The sequence below is a fragment of the Ricinus communis genome, chromosome 2 (genome assembly GCF_019578655.1).
Source record: "Ricinus communis isolate WT05 ecotype wild-type chromosome 2, ASM1957865v1, whole genome shotgun sequence".
NCBI classification, from domain to species: Eukaryota; Viridiplantae; Streptophyta; class Magnoliopsida; order Malpighiales; family Euphorbiaceae; genus Ricinus; species Ricinus communis.
In genome coordinates, this window is record NC_063257.1 from 26,330,672 (window position 1) to 26,346,978 (window position 16,307).

The 16,307-nt window shown below is 37.6% G+C and overlaps 2 non-coding genes across 2 annotated transcripts; both read left to right on the top strand.

Annotated features, from left to right (window-relative positions):
- The first annotated feature begins 3,797 nt into the window (after positions 1–3,797).
- On the top strand, positions 3,798–3,904 carry LOC112535529. The gene has a single exon (XR_003079643.1). It is a non-coding gene; the product is annotated as a small nucleolar RNA R71 (small nucleolar RNA).
- A 9,000-nt stretch (positions 3,905–12,904) lies between these two features.
- Positions 12,905–12,978, top strand: TRNAM-CAU. Its single transcript has one exon. It is a non-coding gene; the product is annotated as a tRNA-Met (tRNA).
- Positions 12,979–16,307: the final 3,329 nt, after the last annotated feature.

Genomic DNA, 16,307 nt, shown 5'->3' on the forward strand with positions numbered 1-16,307 from the left:
CTTCCTCTCTTCTTTCTTTTAATTAATTCCTCCTGTCGCCTCCAACACGTCCGTGTTCCTGCCCGTGTTGGGAACACAGTTTGGTGTTCCTGGCCGTGTTACTCTCCGTGGCCATGCTCGATAAGATCTACTTCTTCTTTGATGTCCAAAACGGCCGTGTTGATGCCTGTGTTGGGAACACAGCCAGTGTTGAAACCAAGACGACCATGTTCAGCTTCCTCATGCTCGTACTTAGCTTGTTTTGGCAGCTTCGACGTCCAATCATGCTCCAATTCTTCCCTTTATCATTCTTTGACTTGTTTTGAACCTAATGCACACAAACAGACGCATGGGGTGAGTGTTGGGACCAATTCACATCCAAATGTCCATAAAATCAATCTTAAAAACCCCATTTAGATGTGTGTATTTTACGCACATCAATAGGTGATCTACTGCTAAATTTTCTGCGCCCTTCTTGTCTCTAATCTCAATGTCGAACTCCTACAACATTATGATCCATCTGATCAATCTTGGCTTAGCATCATGCTTATTAAACAAATACCTCAAAGCTGAATGGTTAGTGAAGACGATGGTCTTTAATAAGATGAGGTATGATCTGAATTTTTCGAAGGCATAATTAACAACCAACAACTTGTTCTCTGTAATAGTGTAATGTTCCTGGGCTCCTGTCGAAGTCTTTCTAGCATAATAAATGGGTTGGAACTTTTTATGAAACCTCTGTCCAAGCACAGCTCCAACTACATAGTCACTGGCATCACACATTAGTTCAAAGGGCAGGCCCCAAATCAGGCGAAGCCATGATAGGGGCTGTGGTCAAAAGTTTCTTTAATAACTCAAAAGAAGATAAACATGCATCATAAAAAACGAAAGGTGCATCCTTAACTAGTAATACAGTAAAGGCCTAGCAATTTCAGAGAAATTTCTAATAAATCTTTTGTAGAACCCAGCATGGCCTAAGAAACTCCTAACAGCCCTAACAAAACTAGAGGGTGGTAGCTTAGATATTGTTTCTATTTTAGCTCTATCGACTTTCATCCCTGCATGTGAAATCTTATGCCCTAGACAATTCCTTCTCTCACTATAAAATGACACTTTTCCTAATTTAGCACCAAGTTAGCCTCAATGCACCTAGCTAACATGCGTTCTAAATTTGCCAAACAGTGAGAAAATGAATTTCCAAAAACAGAGAAGTCATCAATAAATACCTCCATCGACTCCTTAATCATATCATCAAAAAGGCCATCATACACCACTGAAACATAGCCGGCGCATTGCATATACTAAAACGCATCCGTCTATAAGCAAATGTCCCGTAGGGGCAGGTGAAAGTCGTCTTCTCTTGGTCTTTATGTGCAATTGGGATATGAAAAAATATCCTAAAAAACCATCAAGGAAACAGTAAAACAAATGTCCTACTAATCTTCCTAATATCTAATCAATGAAAGGAAGAGGGAAGTGATCCTTCCGAGTTGCATCATTAAGCCTCCTATAATCGATGCAAACTCGGAATCCCGTAACCGTCTGTGTAGGTATCAGCTCATCTTGCTCATTGCGAATTACTATTATGCCTCTTTTCTTGGCTCACCCAAAAACTGTCAAAAATAGGATAAATCAATCCTGCATCAACGAGCTTAATTACCTCCTTTTTCACTACTTCCTTCATGTTCGGGTTAAGCCGCCTCTGGGGCTGAACTACTGGTTTATAACTATCCTCTATAAGAATCTTGTGAGAACAAAAACTATGGTTGATCTCGGTAATATTAGCAATCTTGTAGGCAAAGGCCTTCTTATACTTCTTGAGTGCATCTAGAGTTTTGGCTCGCTCCTCAGTTGTCAAATCTGCTACAATAATCACTGGAAACTTTTCTTCCTCATCTAAGAATCCATAGCTCAAGTGCTTAGGTAAGTCCTTTAATTCTAAGGCCGGGGGGTCCTCGAAAGAAGACTTTACTTTCTCCACTTCTAACTTGTCAAGAGAAAGAAAAGGATCAATAGAACAGTTAGGCTCAGTCGCCAACGAACTAGCGAGCTGCTCTAACACTTGCGCGTTAGACAGCTCCTCCTCCTCTCCTTGCAAAGCTACCTGCAAAGGATCATCAAGCAATATTTCCTGTAAATGAGACTCAACCAAATCATCTAGAATATTAATAGAAAACACAGCATCATCATGTTCTAAAGAGTGTCTCACAGTAGTAGCTAGGTCGAAGGTAATGGTCTCATCATCTACCCTAAGTTGGAGCTTTCCACCACAAACATCTATTGCAGCCTTAGATGTTGCAAGAAAGGGTCTCCCTAGGATCAAAGGCACAGTACTCTCACCTTCCATGTCCATAACTATAAAATCCATAGGAAAAATAAACTTGTCTACCTTAACAAGCACATCTTCAATAATACCCCTAGGAATCTTAACAGTCATATCAGTTAACTGAATGCTCATCCTAGTGGGCTTAGGTTCACTCAAACCTAACTTATCAAACAGAGTAGTGGGCATCAAATTTATACTAGCTCCTAAATCAGCTAATGCACCACTAATAGATAAATCGCCAATGATGCAGGGAATAGTAAAACTCCCTCGATCTCTCCTTTTGAGTGACAGCTTGTTCTGAAGAATAGCCGAACACTCCTCGTTCAGAGTCACTAGTACTAAATCCTCTAGCTTCCTTTTGTTACTCAAGATTTCCTTTAAGAAGTTGGCATACTTCAGCATCTGCAAAATAGCTTCAACAAAAAGTAGGTTAATATGCAGTTGTTTAAACAAGTCAATAAACTTACCAGACTGCTTATCAACCTTCTCTTGCTTAAGTCAAGCAGGGTAGGGGACTGGTGGCTAGTACTCTCTCACAAGGCTCTTCTGACTGCCTTCCACCTTCTCTTCTTCCATTATTTCAGGCTCTGGCTCCTTCCTAGCTGGCTTATCCTGCATGGAAACATCATCATCATTAGCTAATGGTAGAGAGCTAGATAAATGCTTACCTGATCGCAAGGTGATAGCCTTGCAATGCTCTCTTGGGTTTGACTATGTTGTTCTAGGGAGTGATCCTTGCAACCTCTCAGACAGCATCTTAGAAATCTTCCCAATTTGACTCTCTAAATTCTGGATGGACGCCTGCTGATTTCTAAGAGCATTGTGTGTCTACTGGAATCTCGTTTCAGTCGACGTGAGAAGCTTCATCATCAACTCCTCCAAGTTAGATTTGTTCTCGACTGGTGGAGGAAGCTGTGATGGTATAGCCTGCTGCTGCTGCTGTGGTGGCTGCTAATGCAGTCTCTGAAAGCCTAGTGGACCTTGGGCGTTGTTGTTTCTCCACCAGAAATTTAGATGATTACGCCAGCCGGGGTTGTATATGTTGTTGTATGCGTTATTCTGCTGTTTAGGTGCATTACCCATGTAGTCTACCTGTTCAATGTCAGTACAAACAATAGAAGATGAAGAATTAGTACTCGAAGCAAACATACCTCCCGCATTACAGTTTGCACCATAGTGCAGGCCACCGTAAAACTCGCAGCTTATATGGGCTGCATGAACTGGCATCTGAAGCTGGTCTAACTTCTTGGTCAAAAGCTCCACTTGACTTGCCAAGGCTGCTATGGAGTCAAAATGATTGACCACTCCCTGCCTCATTGGTCGGCTATTAGAAGACTGCCACTAATAATTGTTCATGGCCATCTCTTCTATTAAGTTCTGAGCCTGCTCGGACGTCTTACTATTCAGCGCTCCTCCTACTGCTGCATCAACCATTTGTCTAGTAGCAAGGTTCAAACCACTGTAAAATGTCTGAACCTGCATCCAGACTGGTAGACCGTGGTGTGGAAAGCATGTCAACAAGTCCTTGTACCTCTTCCAGGCATCATACATGCTCTCGTCTTCCATCTACATAAAAGAAGAAATGTCATTCCTTAATTTAGCAATCTTAGCTGGAGGAAAGTACTTGTAGAGAAATTTCTCAGCCAATGATCTCCATGTCGTGATAGTATTGGCTGGGAGCGACTACAACCATCTTTTCGCTCGGTCCCTCAGAGAAGAAGGAAACAGCCTCAACCGAATGGCATCAACAATTGTTCCATTTATCTTAAAGGTGTCGCAGATCTCCAAGAAGTTGGCGATGTGAGCATTTGGGTCCTCGCTCGGCAGTCCCCCAAATTGTACACTATTCTCCACCATCTATATCACGTTTGGCTTTATTTCGAAATTATTGGCGGCCGCAGGTGGTCGCAATATACTCGTCTGTGTCCCCTTCATCCGCAGCACGATTGTTGTCTCCTATCCCTCCTAGTCTATTCACAGTGGCTTCAAACTCTATCCGCGCCTCCTCTTCTTCTTGCATACGCTTCCTCAACAAATGGAGGGACCGCTCTGGTTCAGCAAGAGGGTCTACAGTAGTAGGACTAGAGCTCCTGGTCATAAACTACCTGAAATGGATAAACAACAACCAAAGAACACAAGAATAAATAAAAATGAAAGGACAAAGAAAATAAAAATGGCTAGATTAACAAAAAAACAAACACAAATTCACTCTAGTTCACACAAAAAGTTCCCCCGCAACAGCACCATGAACTTGATAGGCTATTTGTGTAGCTAAAATCTAAGGTAGTGAACTATCGATGCAGACTAGCACAAATGGTGAGTATCAAGGTCGTATTCTCGGGAAAGGGTGATCCTAGAACTACTGTAGCATCTTATATTATCTAACCTAAACAAAATGGATGAAGTTATTATGCTATGATTAAATATGAACAAACGATTAACTAAGTGTCAAATTTGATGTGTGCTACTTGTGTTAGCAATAATCTAAGGCAGTGTACCTATAGATGCAATCTAGCACTAATGGCGAGTATCAAGATCGTATTCCTTGGGAAAGTGAAAGCCTAGAGTTACTCCTTTGTTCTTTGTTATATTAACCTCAAATGAGTGATGAATAATTTCTAAAATAACTAATAGCTACAAGCTAAGTTCTAAGGGAGATGCAGGAGTAATTGATAACTAAAATAACCAAGATAAAAAAGCAAACCCAAAGGGAACCTAAACTAGTTGGCAATCAAACAAATGATAAAGGATTGGTGAGGCTAATTATGCTACCCATGGACGAATTCTTAACCGAATTCGGTTTCTCTCTTGAGATAACCGAATTCCTAAACCTAATAACCTAAAGTTGGAATCTCTTCCTAATGATTAATTCTTAAATTAGCATTAAGCTTTAATCTGCCTCTATTAAGCTTTGTTAATTCTTAATCCGGCTAGTTAATTATCCTTATCTCTAAGCGATTATTAACTAGTTCTTGCTATTCAAATTTCCAATTGCCAAATGGACTTCTCAATCACACAAAGCAATCTAAACACACAATTCACAACGTCTCATGAATAATGCATTATCTTATTAATACTGAAAGCAAGAAGAATACAAAACTAACCCAAACAATCCAACAATATAATACTAAGCCAATATAGTAAAGAAATCCCAATGGATTTAATCAATCTAGCTAATCATGTTCATTATTAAAATACACAAGAATTCAATTACAACAATGAGTAAAGGTAGAGAAAACCCGATTACACCCTTGGATGAGAGTAAACAGCCCCAATTCCTTAAATTGAATCGATTCTTGTTCCTCTTACTCGATTTGAAAACCAATCAATGAACCTCGCCCAATCTTCAATCTTCGAAGGGAATCCAATTGAAACCTTGATCCAAGTCTCCTTTTCCCTTGGTTCCAGCTCAGAAAACCCTTAGAGAGAGAAAAATTAGGGTTTGGGACGTTCTCCCCCCGCTCTCTTTCTTTCTTTCCTCTCTTCTTTCTTTTAATTAATTCCCCCTGTCGCCGCCAACATGGCTGTGTTGATGCCCGTGTTCCCAACACGGGCTGGTGTTTATGCCCGTGTTACTCTCTGTGGTCGTGCTCCCTAAAACTTCTATTTCTTTGATGTTTGATGCACCCAACACGGCCGTGTTGGCGACTGTGTTGGGAACACGGCCGGTGTTGAAACCAACATGGCCATGTTCAGCTTCCTCATGCGCATACTTAGCTTGTTTCGGTAGCTTTGACGTCCAATTATGCTCCAATTCTTCCCTTTATCATTCTCTGACTTCTTTTGAATGTAATGCACACAAACAGACGCATAGGGTGAGTGTTGGGACCAATTCACATCCAAATGTCCATAAAATCAATCTTAAAAACCCCATTTAGATGTGTGTATTTTACGCACATGACAAATAATCTGAAAGGACTTAGGAAAACAATCGAAGGAAAAAGCAAACCCTAGGGGACCTAAGCTAGTTGGATTTTAGTGAAGATAGAGATTATATTAATTACCAATTGCAATTACCCGTGGATTCGGTCTCCCTCTCGAGATAACCGAATTCCTAAACCTAATAACCTAAAGTTGGAATCTCTTCCTAACGATCGATTATTCGATTAGCATTAAGCTTTAACCCACCTCTATTAAGCTTTGTTAATTCTTAATCCGGTTAGTCAATTACCCTTATCTCTAAGTGATCATTATCCAGTTCTTACTATTCAAATTTCCAATTATTAAATGAATTTCTCCGTTACATAAAGCAATCTGTATACCACAACTCACAACGTCTCATGATTAAAGTGATTTCTCATTAGTAATGAAAGCAAGAAGAGACAAGCATTGATAATCAAAATCTCATAAGCATTAAAACCAATCCAACAACATATGAACCCCAATGGGTTTGACAAATTTAGTTACTCATACTAATAAGCAACACAAAGTAAAGAATAGATTCAAAAAAGTAAATTGAAGGCATGTACATCCTTCTTCTTCAAGTTGGGTGAAAAACCCTAAATTCCCAATTCAGAATGGTAAACCCTAATTTGCCTCTTGAATGCTCCCAAATCTTGTCTTGATCTTCAATTTGATGTTAAAACAATTATAATCTTTCCTTCAATAGATGAAATGGTCTTCTAAGGTCGAGTATTGAAGTCTGGAAGAAGATGGCTTAAGCTTGTATATGTGAAATCAAGTCAAAGAATCGAACCCCAATTCAGCAAATCATTTTTGCCTATATAAATCTTTCAGCACGACCGTGGTCAAGCCTGTGCTGATCAGCACGAGCAGAGTCCAGATCGTGCTAGACCTCTACGTTCTACAACTCGTGACTTCTTCTTGGTCGTGCCCTAGCTGGTGCTAAGCCACCACGGGGTCATGGTGGATGCCGTGGTGGCTTCGGAAATCGTGCCAAAATGGCACTCTTGAAGGGCAACTATTTAATGGTTTAGCACGGCCGGAGTCCAGGCAGTGCTCAACCTTGGAATGCTAATACTTGCTCAATTTGATGGATTATGGTCTGTAACTGCTTGTATTTCCCTCGATTACTGATAATGTCCCTCGATAATGACCTGAAATGTGAAAGGAACTAAAACACTGGTGATTCTGGCATAAAACAAGATAACTATGCATAAAAATGTAAACAATTGAGCATATAAATATGTATAAAATAATGCACATCACAATGCTTGTGTTTAAATCAATTCAATTTGATCCTTATACTTAGCCATGTAGAAGATAATAAAGAACTTGTGGTATCCTTCCTTATCTGATATGAAATCTTACCTATATTCTCATTTTGTTTTTTTCTCTTGTGTGTCTCTTCTAATCTCTATGTAGTATGTTGGTTTGATTTTATATGGGGAGTATAAACATGAGTGTTGTTTGAATGCGCAGGGAAGCGAAAATCATAAGCACTGATCCAATGCTTTAAAGAATGCGAAGAAAGAAAATTTGTTGATCATGTATTGATATCATTCTCCGAATGATCGTGGAGGAATCTTTTAGATGAAAGAAGAAGCGTCGAGAATGGAGGCAACCTCAAATATTCTGACTCCGGATTTGCACCATTAGGATCTCCATCCTTCATTATCCCTCTAAGCACGAGGACTCCTGATGACACAAGGTTGGGCGTAAGGAATCATGGGAACGCTATTAAGAAGCTTGACCGATGCATTAGGGCATAGCTTGATGATCGAGCAGAAGAGACATAAATCCAAGCGCGTAAGGATGAAATCAAGTTTTTTCGATTAATCCAAGCATAATACAAGTCAGAATTTGAGCGCTTTGATGTTTAAAATGGATATAATGAAGTAATTTTGGTTGGAGTGTTTTTAGGTAGGCCCACCCGAATTTACCTTATTTTTATTAAGTTGGCTTATAAAATTTAAGACTAAGAGAGTTGTTGCCTATTCAACTCCTCTCTTGTTCTTGATTTGACTTTAATTTATCAATCTTTATCTATTTATTTATTTATTCATATTTAGCTTCTAGTCTCTTCTTCTTACGATATGAGATCCTTCGCACTATAAAAGCTGCACGCAACCAAATAGTTGATACTAATGAGCATATTATTTGAGTTTTCTACTATGGAGAAAATCAAGTTATGGGTTCTTTCAAGAAATTTGTGGACTTATTAACACTCGCACTAGCGAGCATAGACTTATCCCTCACATCTTTCTTTTCTCTTGTGTTCTTTGTCTGCGCTTTTATTTAAATCAATTTGATTTGATCCTTACGCTTTGTCATATGGAAGAGAACAAAGAACATGTGATTTCTTTCCTTATCAGATATGAAGTCCTCCCTATATTCTCATTTTTTTTTATTTTTATGTCTAGCTTTCGAATCTCTATTTAGTAATGTTGGTTTGGTTTTATATGGGGAGCATAAACACAAGTATTAAGTGAAAGCGCGCGAAAGCGACAATTATAGGCACCGATCTAATGCTTAAAGGAATGCGAAGAAAGAAAATTAGTTGATCATGTACTGATATCATTCTCTGAATGATCGCGGAGGAATCTTTAGAGGAAAGAGGGAACACCAAGAATCGATTCATGCCCAAATATTTTAACTCAAGATTTGCACCATTAGAATCTTCATCCTTCCTTCTTCCTCTAGGCACGAGGACTCATGTAAAGGGAGTTGTTGAATATTGATTATTTTTGAGTTAATTCTCTTCTTTTATTCTTTATAAACTTAGTGAATTTATCAAGTGAAGGCTTAGTATTTTACAAATTTAGTTTAATCTAAGCAAGAACTTTATGGACATTTGAAGACTTGAACTAGCAAACCTAGATTTATTGCTCATGTCCTTTCTTTCTTTTATGTTCTCTGTCTACCCTTGTGTTTAAATCAATTCGATTTGATCCTTGCATTTAGCCATATAGAAGAGAATTGGGCTTTATTAAACTTAGTTCTCCGTATGGATTTGGTTCTTTGGTCTAAATATCTTCAATAAGCCCATTTAAGGCCAGCTTCATTCTTTTGGCTCTAGCTCTTGTAATTGGGCCTCCCTTGACATTAGGCTTAGAACATGATGTCCTTGACTTGGATGGCTACTTGGCTCCTTGGGCTTTGGATTTGCATTAGTTCCTCTAGGCACGATGACTTCTGATGACATAAGGATTGGCATAAGGAATTATAGAAACTTAATTGACAAGCTTGATTGGTGGCATTGGGGATTAGCTTGATGATCAAGCAGGACAAGACGCAAATCCACACTCGTAAGGGAGAAATCATGTTTTTTTTTATTAATCCAAGCATAATGCAAGAGGCAATGTGAGCATTTTGATGTTTGGGACACATATAATGAACAAATTTGGGTCAAATAATTATTAATTAGGCCCACATGAATTTTTTCTTATTTTTGTTAAGTTGGCTCATAAAATTTAGGACTATAAGAGTTGTTGATCAGTCAACTACACTTTCGTACTACAAAAATCGCATGCAACCGAATACTTATGGGCAGTGACCATATTATTTGAGTTATTAAGACTCATTCTAGCAAACTTAGACTTATCACTTACATCCCTCCTTTCTTTTGTGTCCTTTGTCGACCCTGCTGTTTAAGTCAATGCGAAGAAAGAAAATTAGTTGATTGAGTATTGACATCATTCTCACAATGATTGCGGACAAATATTTTAGTGGAAATATGGAACACCGTGAATCGAGGCACTCCCCACTATTCCAATTCAGGATTTGCACCATTGGGATCTCCATCATTTCATATTCCTCTAAGCACGAGGACTCTTAATGACACAAGGATTGGCGTAATGTATTATGGGAATACAATTAATAAGCTTAACCGATGGCATTGGGTTGTGACTTGATGATCAAGCAGGATGGGACACAAATCCACAAACGTAAGGAAAAAATCATGTTGCTTTTGATTAACCCAAGCGGGGAGTGCAAGCATTTTGCTGTTTGGGACTCATGTAATTATATACAAACAAGTTTTCCCTTATTTTTGTTATTCTATTCTGGCTCAAAAAATTTCGGACTACGAGAGTTGTTGACTGTCAACTCCTCTTTGTTTAGTATGATGGTTTAGTTTTATTTGGGGACCATAAACACTACTATTGAGAGAAAGTGCGTGGAAGCGACAATTATAGGCATCAATCCAATGTTTGGATAGGAAGAAACAAAATTAATTGATCAAGTATTAATTTCATTCTCCAAATAATCGTGAATGAATTTTTTTGAGGAAAGAGGGAATGACGAGAATAGAAGCACTCCCTAATATTCTGATTCAGGATTTGCGGCATTGGGATCTCCATCATTCCATGTTCATCTAGGCACGAAGGCTCCTGATGACATAAGGATTGATGTAAGGAATCATGGGGATGCAATTGACAAGCTTGACTGATAGCTAGGGTGACTTGCTTATCTAGCAGGACAAGACACAAATCCACACACATAAGATAGAAATCATGTTGTTTCTTTCAGTTAATCTAAGCGGGAATGCGCAAGTTATGCTGTTCGAGACACATAAAGTGATGTAATTTGGGCCAGAGTATTATTAGGTATGCCCACGCGAATTATTCCTTAATATCGTTAAGCTGGCCCATAAAGTTTGAGACTACGAGAGTTATTAACCAATCAACTCCTCTTTGGTTCTTGATTTGACTATAGTTTATTCATCTCTTTTTATTTATTTATTCATATTTAGCTTGTAGTTTCTTCTTCTCATGGAATGAGGGCTTGTGCACTATAAAAACTGCATGCAACTCAATACTTGAGGCCAGTAAGCATACTATTTCAGTTTTCTACCTTCCGAAAAATCAAGTTATGGTTTCTTTTAAGAAATTTGCAAAATTATTAACACTCGTGCTAGCGAACATAGACTAACCGCTCACATCTTTCCTTTCTTTGTGTTCTTTCTATACCCTTGTATTTAAAACAATTCGATTTGATCCTATTGCTCAGTTGTATAAAAAAGAACAAAGAACTTGCATTTTATTTGTTTCTTTTGTTCCATTTTTTCTAATCTCTGTCTCGTTTAATGGTTTGGTTTTATGGCATAAACACGAGTGTTAATTGAAAATTCCTGGAAGCGACAATCATAGGCAACGATTCGATGCTTGGATAAATGCGAAGAAAGAAAATTAGTTGATCGAGTATTGGTATCATCCTTAGAATGATAAAAAATGAATCTTTTGGAGGAAAGAAGGAACGACGAGAATTGAGGCATGCCCCAATATGCCAATTCAAGATTTGCACCATCGGGTTCTCCATCATTCCATGTTCCTCTATGCACAAGGACTCCTGATTACACATGGATTGGTGTAAGAAATTATAAGAATGCAATTGACAAGCTTGACCACTGGTATTGTAGCGTGACTTGATGATCTAGCAAGATGAGATGCAAATCCACATGCGTAAGGGAGAAATCATGTTACTTTCAATTAATCTAAGCAGGAATGCACATGTTTTGATTTGTATGATGCATATAATTATCTAATTTGGGTCGGGGTGTTATTCGGTATGCCTACACGAATTCTCCCTTACTTTTATTGTTCTGGCCCACAAAATTGACTACAAGAGTTGTTGACTAGTCAACTCCTCTTTGTCTAGTATGATGGTTTGGTTTTATTTAGGGAGCATAAACTTGATTGTTGAGAGAAAGCTCATGGAAGCGGCAATCATAGGCACTGATCCAGTACTTAGACGAATGCGAAGAAAGAACATTAGTTGATTGAGTAGTGATATCATTCTTCGAATGATTGCATATGAATCTGATGTAGGATAAAGGGAATGATGAGAATTGAGGGATGCCTAAATATTCTGATTCAGGATTTGAATCATTGAAATCTCTATCATGCCTTATTTCTCTAGGCATGAGGACACCTGATGGCACAAGGATTGGCTTAAGGAATTAAGAGAATACAATTGATAAGCTTGACCGGTGTCGTTGAGGCTTAGCTTGATGATTAAGCAGGACGAGATGTAAATCCACGCATGTAAGGGAGATATCATGTTGCTTTTGATTAATCTAAGCATGAATGACTGTGTTTTGATGTTTTGGAGGCATATAATGAAGTATATTGGGTCAAAGTATTATTAGATACACCCACACAAATTTCCTCTTATTTTCATTAAGGAATCATAGGAAAGCAGTTGATAATCTTGATTAGTGGCATTAGGGCAAGACTTGATGATCAAACAACACGAGAAGCAAACCGACAAGCGTAAGGGAGAAATATTGCTTTGGATTAATAAAAGTCGGAATGCAGACATTTTGATATTTGGGATGAATATAATGAATGATTTGGTTGCAGTGTGACTAGGTATGCCCACATGAATTTTTCTTTATCTCCATTAAGCTGGCTCATAAAATTTGGAAAAATGAGAGTTGTTGGCCACTCAACTCCTCTCTAGTTCTTGATTTGACCTTAGTTTATTCATCTTTATTTATTTATTTATTTATTGATATTTAGCTTGTCGTTTCTTCTTCTTATGGAATAAGGGCTATGGCACTATATAAACTGCATGCAACCGAACCAGGATTTGAATTGATGTCCTTTCATTGATTCCTCCTAAATTGCATTGATTTATCCTAAAGATTTCATCTCAATTGAAATTTGGTTATTCACCATGTATGAGGATCCCCGCTAAGCATCCATGGCTGAATGGTTAAAGCGCCCAACTCATAATTGGGGAATTCGTAGGTTCAATTCCTACTGGATACATGCCATTTGAGGCTAGTGTGCATATCATTTTAGTTTTCTACCCTGCAGAGAATTAAGTTATAGGTTCTTTCACGAACTTTGCGAACTTATGAATACTCGCACTAGCGAAACTAGACTTATCGCTCATGTCCTTCCTTCCATTTATGTTCTTTTATTCGTCTCTTTCTAATATATGTCTTGTATGATTATTTGCTCTATTTGGCGAGCATAAACAAGAGTGTTGAGTTAAAGTACGTGAAAGCAACAATCATAGGCACCGATCCAATGCTTAGACAAATGCGAAGAAAGAAAATTAGTTGATCGAGTATTGATATCATTCTTTGAATGATCATGGATGATTATTTTGGAGGATAGGGGGAACGACGTGAATTGAGGCACGCCCAAATATTATGATTCAAGATTTGCACCATTAAGATCTCTGTCATTCCATGTTTCTCTAGGCATGAGGACTCCTTGATGACATAAGGATTGGCATAATGGAACACCGGAACGCAATTGACAAGCTTGACCAATGACATTGGGGCTTCGCTTGATGATCAAGCTGGACGAGACGTAAATCCATTCGCGTGAGAGAGAAATCATGTTGTTTTCGATTAATTCAAGCATAATACAAGCAGTAATGTAAGCATTTTGATGTTTGGGATGCATATAATGAATTAATTTGGGTCGGAGTGTTGTTAAGTTGGCCAACACGAATTTTCAATTATTTTTGTTAAGTTAGTTCATAGAAATTGGGATACGAGAGTTGTTGACTAGTCCACTACTATTTGCTTCTTAATTTGACTTTAGTTTATTCATCTTTCTATATTTATATATTCATATTTAGCTTCAAGTTTTTTCTTCTGATGGAATAAGGGCTTTCACACTATACAAATTGCATGCAACCAAATACTTGAGGTTAGTGAGCATATTGTTTTAATTTTCTACAGTGTGGGAAATCAAGTTGTGGGTTCTTTCAAGTCTTTATGGACTTATTAAGACTTGCACTAGCGAACTTTGATTTATTACTTATATCCTTCCCTTCTTTTATGTTCTTTGTCTACCCTTGTGTTTAAATCTATTAGATTTTATCCTTACACTCAGTCATATGGAAGACAACAAAAAACTTGTGATTCTTTCCTTATCGGATCCAAAACCCTACCTATATTCTGATTTGGTTCATTTATTTAATGCCTATCTTTCTAATCTTTGTTTAGTTTGAGGATTTGGTTTTATTTGGGGAGCATAAACATGAGTGTTGAGTGAAAAGTCATGGAAGCGGCAATCATAGGCACTAATCCAATGCTTGGACAAATGCAAATAAAGAAAATTAGTTGATCGAGTATTGATATCTTTCTCAAAATGATCGCAGACAAATCTTTTGGAGGAGAGAGGGAACAGTGAGAATCAAGCCATGCCCAAATATTCTGATTCAGGATTTCCACCATTGGGACCTTCATCATTCCTTGTTCCTTTAGGCACGAGGACTCCTGATGACACAAGGATTGAAAATAAATTCGATTTTATCCTTACACTTAGCCGTATGGAAGAGTACAAAGAAGTCTTGATTTCTTTTCTTATCGGATTTGAAGTCCCACCTATGTAATTATTTTGTTCTTCTCTTCTTGCCTCCCTTTCTAATCTCTATCTAGTATGATGGTTTTGTTTTATATGGGGATTATAAACACAAGTGTTGAGTGAAAATGCGTGGAAGCAGCAATCGCAGGCACTGATCTAATGCTTAGACAAAAGCAAAGAAAGAAAATTAGTTGATCAAGTACAGGCACCATTGGGGTCTCCATCATTCATTATTCCTCTAGGCACAAGGACTCCCGATGACACAAGAATTGGCATAAGGAATCATGGGAACGCAATTCACAAGCTTGACTAGTGGCATTGGAGCGTGACTTAATGATCAAGCAGGACAAGGGGCAAATCCAAGCACGAGTGTTGATGTTTGGGATGCATATAATGATGTAATTTCTGTCGAATTGTTATTAGGTAAGCCCATGCAAATTTCCCCTTATTTTTGTTAGGGTGGCTCATAAAATTTTGAATTACAAATGTTGTTGACTAGTCAACTCATGTCTGGTCCTTGATATGACTTTAGTTTATTCATCTTTCTTTATTTATTTATTCATATTTAGCTTCTAGTTTTTTCTTCTTATGTAATAAGGGCTTTCCTGTTAAAAAAACCGCATGCAGCTGAATACTTGAGGCTAGTAAGCATATTATTTCATTTTTCTACCTTATGGGAAATCAAGTTATGGATTCTTTCAAGAACCTTGCAGACTTATCAAGACTCACACTTGCAAACTTTAAAATCTATTAGATCTGTTAGATTTTATCCTTACGCTTAGCCACATGGAAGAGAATAAAAAACTTGTGATTTCTTTGTTGGAAAACACATGCAGTGGTGCAACAGAAGCTCTTAAACAGTTCATATCTAATAGAAATTAAGGTTACAAGTTGTGATTGAGGATTTAAATTGAAAAAGGAAATAACTTTTCTTTTATGAACATGAAGAACATAAAGAAAAAGACTACAACCTTTGAAGAGGAGAATTCAATTCTTGATTGTTGATGATGTTTATGTTAGAGAATCATATAGAGAATCACAATTGCAAACCCTCTAGATTATCTCATATAATCAATTTCAAGCAAAGCTATTCAATCCTTAAAGATGAAGAACTCCTCGTCTTCTAAGTTTCCTACTATGATAACCTTATTATAATTGTAAGTATGTCAAATTATATCACTGTGTGATAATAGGAGTAACAAACTTTCTTATATAGTGTTAAGGATACATAATCCTTAACACAGTTGTACAAACACATGTCATTATAAAACTCTTTTGTGATGACATATGTCAAGCAGTATTAACACATGTCATCATAGAACTCTTTAGTGATGACATTTGTCAAGCTCTATTCATATATGTCATCATAAAACTCTTTTATGATGACAAGTATCAAGCTATATTAATACATATCATCATAAAACTCTTTTGTAATGACACGTATCAAGTTATATTGACACCACGTGTCATGTAGCTTTCTTGACATTTTTCATTATAAAACCCTTTTAGTGATGACATGTGTCCAATTGATTTCCCTACATATGTCATCTTAAACCCTTTTATGATGACACGTATCAACCTACTTTCTTAATACATGTCATCATAAAACCCTTCTATGATGACATGTTTCAAGCTACTATACAAACCCATGTCACTACAAACTCTTTTGTGATAACATGTGTCAAGCTCCTTCAATATATAACACTTAAATGTTATACATTATTTAGACATTTATGGACTTTAACTTCGGAAGATACTAGTGTTCCTACTTG